General features: G+C 41.8%; 1 non-coding gene across 1 annotated transcript; it reads left to right on the forward strand.

Moving 5' to 3' along the window:
• The first annotated feature begins 1,301 nt into the window (after positions 1–1,301).
• Positions 1,302–1,406, forward strand: LOC112621886. The gene has a single exon (XR_003118819.1). It is a non-coding gene; the product is annotated as a U6 spliceosomal RNA (small nuclear RNA).
• The last annotated feature ends 4,198 nt before the right edge of the window (positions 1,407–5,604 follow it).

Here is a 5,604-nt window from a genome sequence, read left to right on the forward strand (position 1 = left end):
GGTGAGATCAGAGCTCACTGCAGCTTCCACTTCTGCAGCTTCCACTTTCATCCTCCCACTTCGGCCTCCAGAGTAGCTGGGACTATAGAAAAGTGCCACCGCACCCAGCTCATTTTCTAATTTTTTGTAGAGATTTCACTGTGTTGCCCAGGCTGGTCTTGAACTCCTGGCCTCACAGGATCCTCCTGCCTTAGTCTTCTGATGGGCTGGGATTATAGGTATGGACCACCTCAGCTGACCTGCGGTGATTTTTCAACAATGTGATTCCTCTTTTACAAAACCAGCTAAGCTGAAGATTCCCTTGAGAACAAGGGCCAGCCTGTGATTTCATGGCCTTTCTTCCATTTGTGGTTCTTGCCAAGTGGAATTTAAGTGACCTTTTATCAAGATGGATAAACCCAAGTTTCCCAGTGCCAGAATACAGAAAATGGATGGACAAGTAAGTCCCACACAGCACCCATAACCCAGACATGGGGACCTCAATACACCTGGGCCCCAGACATCACCTTTCATTGTGAGTAGCTCAGAGATGACACTTTTGGTTGTTAAGTACCCACTGGCAATAGTTTATATAACAGCAAGTGAAGGAATAAATAGTCACTAAAACATTTTCTGTTCCCAATTCCAGGATTAATTGGATTAGATAATTATTTTATGAAGAATTTTCATATGCCACAGTCCTGACCATATCTTCAAGTCAACAGAAAAATTCTATTAAACAGTCAACCTTCTGTCTCACTCTGTTGCCCAGAATGGAGTGCAGTGGTGCAATTATGGCTCACTGCAGCCTCAATCTCCTGGGCTCAAGCAATCCTCCTGACTCAGCCTCACAAGTAGCTGGGACTACAAGTGCTTGTCACCACACCTCGCTAATTTTCTCATATATATATACACACACATTTACACACACACACACACACATATATATATTTTTTATATATATATCTATCTCTCGATACCTCAGGACTGACTCGAAAACTTGAGTATATGTGGAATTTGGTATACACAGAAATGGAGGAGCTGGAACCAATCTCCCCCATATACCAAGGGACAAATTATATCTGTTTTTTACAATTATACTGTAGGATACATTATGTTCCATCACAATGGTAATTTTTAGTGACAATTTTTAATTGAGTGAAATTACCATAAAAATAATAAAAGTAAAAATAATAATAATAATAATAAAAGTAGCAGCTAATATTTACTGAGCTGTTACTAGGTGCCTATAAATACCATAGTTTTTTAAATTCCCCATAACTCTTCCTTATTCCATGTAACCACCCTATCTTAAATTACTCATGCTTGCTTCGGTAGCACATATACTAAAGTTGGAACAATAGAGAGATTGGCATGGCCTCTGTGCAAGAATGACATTGCAAATTTGTGAAGCATTCCGCAATTTTTTTAAAAAGAGAAAAAAAAAATACTCCGAGATTTTCACTGTGTTTGTGCGTATGAGCTTTCGTTTAGGTTGAATTATATCCAAAGATGGTATTTCCAGAAGTGAGATTACTGTGAGTCACAGGGCATGAGCATTCTTATTACACTTGATGCAAATTGCTGAGCTTTCAGTCATGGTGGCTGTCGGCCTATAATCCCAGCACTTTGGGAGGTTGAGGTGGGAGGATTGCTTGAGGCCAGGAGTTGGAGGAGGCAGTATAGTGAGTCACTGTCTGTATTATTTTTAAAAAATTGCTAAGCTTTACCCTGGAAGGCTTATATACAATTTAAACATCACCAATAGGATAAGAAAATGCGCATTACACTGCACCTTTGCCAGCACAGGGTATTATAATTTAACAAGTTATTTTCTGTTTAATTATTTTTAATAAATAAAAGACCTCATACTATTTTCATTTGTCACTTTTTATTTTATTTTTATTTTTATTTTTTTTGAGACAGAGTCTTGCTCTGTCACCAGGCTGGAGTGCAGTGGCATGATCTTGGCTCACTGCAACCTCTGCCTCCCAGGTTCAAGCAATTCTCCTGCCTCAGCCTCCTGAATAGCTGGGATTACAGGTGCCTGCCACCATGCCTGACTAATTTTTGCATTTTTAGTAGAGACGGGGTTTCACCATACTCATCAGGCTGGTCTTGAACTCCTGAACTCATGATCCACCCACCTCAGCCTCCCAAAGTGCTGGGATTACAGGCATGAGCCACCGTGCCCGTCCTGTTTGTCACATTTTAATATCTTTTCTTTTGTTAGCTTATTACCTTTATTTCTTTATTGTCTTTCTTTTTTTTTTGAGACTAAGTCTCACTGTGTCTTCCAGGCTTGAGTGTAGTGGCCCAGGCAGAGTCTCAACTCACCACAGCCTTGACCTCCTGGACTCAAGTGATCCTTCCACCTCAGTAGCTGGGACTATAGGCACATGCCACCATGTCTGGCTATTTTTATTTTTTATTTTTAGTGGAGACAATGTCTTGCTATGTTTCCCAGGCTGGTCTGGAACTCCTGGCCTCAAACAATCCTCCCACCACCCTCTCCCAAAGTGCTTGGTATTGTAAGTGTGAGCCACCATGCCTGGGCTGTCTGTGTCTTTTCCATTTATTTATAGAGTTAATGTGTATTTTGCTAATTTGATGATCTATTTGTTTAATCTCATTAAATTATAAAAATAGTAAATACTTTTAAATAAAGAAGTGAAAAATTTCCTTTACTCTTTAGACCCACAATTTTATCTCAGGAAATAATTGCTATTGTGAAAATGGGCCATATTCTTCAAGATACATATAGGCTGATTGGACGTCACTTCACATTTTCATATTTTGTGGACATCTATGCCAATACCTATTGCTTTAAATCCTTTTCATGGTTGCATAATATTTTATTATATGGATGTAACACAATTTATAAGTCAACTGCTGTAGGCATTTAGGCTCCTTCTAATATTTGCTTTGAGCTCTTTATATAATTAAAAATTAACCCCCTCAGCCAGGTGTGGCAGCTCACACCTGTAATCGCAGCACTCTGAAAGGCTGAGGTGGGAGAACTGCTTGAGAGTAGGAGACTACCACCAGCCTGGTCAACATAACGACACTTTGTCTCTACTAAAAATTAAAAAAAAAAAATGAGCTTGACATTGTAGTGCACACCTGTAGTCCCAGCTACAGGGGAGGCTGAGACTAGAAGATCTCTTGACCCTAGGAGGTTGAGGCTGCGTTTGTAAGCTATGATCACACCACTGCACTCCAGCTTTGGTAACAGAGTAAGACTGCGTTTCTTAAATAAAATAAAAATTAGATAGGAAGATTGCTCAAGCCCAGGAGGTTAAGGCTACAGTGAGCTGTGATTGCACCACTGCAGTACAGCCGAGGCAACAGAGCAAGACCCTTTCTCAAAAAACAAAATAAACTAAAAATTAACCCTTTATCATATTCCCAGTGACACCATCCCTCCTACGTTTTTCCTAGAAGCCCTTGAATTTTGTTTGCTTTTCACATACGATTTAAAACTTTTAAGTACTGATGTCTGTCTGTGTCATCCCTCTTTAAAAAAAAAAAAAAAAAATGTCTTTTTGTCACTTCCAGCTGAATCTACCATGAAAGACTTCAGAGACCAGGAAGAGAGACTGATTGGGCAACATCTTATTCAGGTACAAAAAGACTTGGACTATGACTTAAAAATGGTCAAATAACAGTACATGCATCAAGTGCAATGGGAAGCTCTTCTGGAGGGTGAGAGAAGCTTCCAGTTAAGGTGACATTGAAGCCAAGTCCTGAAAGATGAGGAAGAGTTGTATGAGAGTGGAGAGGGAAGGGGGAGGTGGAGGGATGGGGAATGGGCTGGGATGGGATGGAGGGAGCTGCCCAGGCAGGGAAACCAGCACTGTAGAGACCTGGACAATGAAGATGGCACATTTTGTTCAGGGAGTGGTGAATTAAGTATGGTGGGAATGCTTTGGAGAGACGGTAATTTGCTTGTATGGAATTTTGCCTGAGAGAACTCATTACAATTTCTAATCTGTTGATGTTATCATGCATCACTGTCCTTGTCAGATAGTTTGGAGTAGGTATAATAATCACAATAACATCAAGCATAGTATTTCATTAGTTCTCGCAAAATCACAGGTAGGTGCCACAGTTATCCCCATTTTACACACAAAATGATGAAGACTTGGGGATAATAAGTGATTTGCCCAAGCTCACCTGGATATTAAGACTGAGTCAAATATTGGGTCTTGTTTGACTTTAATGCTTGCTTTTTCCATGAGCAGCATGCATTGTCTCTCCTATGCAGTTAAGCAGGTAGACAGGTGAGAGAAAAATCCATGTTTCTACTCACACACTTCTGACCAAATGTGTGTGCAGAGCTTCTACACCAATTCTCCAACTCTCTGGATACCAACTGCGTATCCCACAATTCCATTCTGACACTACCTGGAGTTAGTGCAGACCCCACAGATTAGGAGCTCAGTCCCACGAGACCACCCTCACTTCAGATGCCAGTTGCAAGTCCTAGGTTGTCACCTGTATTTTGACCAACCAGTTAGAAATCAGGGGTTCCCATGACCTTCTTCTTAGGTTGAATTATTTGCTAGAACAACTCACAGAGCTTAGAAAAACAGTTTTTCTTTTCTTTTTTTTTTTTAAGAGACAGGGTCTCTCTCTATTGCCCAGGCTCAAGTGCAGTGGTGCAATCATAGCTCATTGATACCTCAACCTCCAGGGCTCAAGTGATTCTCCTGCTTCAGCCTCTCAAGTAGCTGGAATTACAAGTTTCCCACCACCACATCTGGCTAATTTATTTTATTTTTCTGTATAGATGGAGTCTTGTTACATTGCCCAGGCTGTTCTCAAATTCCTGGGCTCAAGTGATTCCCCGACCTCTGCCTCCGAAAGTGCTGGGATTACAGGCATGAGACACCACATCTGGCCAGTTTATTTTCTATTACTGGTTCAATGTAAAGGCTACATCTCAGAAACAGCCAATGAAAGAGATGCACAGGGCAAGGCAAGTAGGGAGGGTCACAGAGCTTCCATGCCCTCTCTTGGGCACACTACCCTGCCAGCACCTCCTCATGTGCAGCAACACGGAAGCTCTCCAAATCCTGTTGTTTAGGGTTTTTATGGAGGCATGATTGATAAAATCATTGGCCGTTAGTGGTTAAGTCAATCTCCAGCCCCTTTTGCCTCCTGGAGCTCAGTGGGTGAGACTGAAATTTCCAAGCCTCAAAAAATGTGGTTGGGGTCAGGCACGGTGGCTCATGCCTGTAATCCCAGCACTTTGGGAGGCCAAGGTGGGCAGATCACCTGAAGTCAGGAGTTTAAGACCAGCCTGACCAACATGAAGAAATCCTGTCTCTACTAAAAATACAAAAATTAGCTAGGCATGGTGGCACATGCCTGTAATCCCAGCTACTCAGGAGGCTGAGGCAGGAGAATCACTTGAAGCCCAGAGGTGGAGGTTGTAGTGAACCGAGATTGTCCCATTACACTCCAGCCTGGGCTACGAGAGCCAAACTCCGTTTAAAAAAAAAAAAATGTGGTTGATTCCTCTGGCAACCAGCCCTTCTGAAGCAGTCTAGGAGCTTCCAGCCACCCAGGCATTTCAACAGCATCCCACATGCTTTCTTACCATGCTGCGATCTGAAAGAA

This window comes from Theropithecus gelada, chromosome 3 (assembly GCF_003255815.1).
Source record: "Theropithecus gelada isolate Dixy chromosome 3, Tgel_1.0, whole genome shotgun sequence".
Taxonomy (NCBI): Eukaryota; Metazoa; Chordata; class Mammalia; order Primates; family Cercopithecidae; genus Theropithecus; species Theropithecus gelada.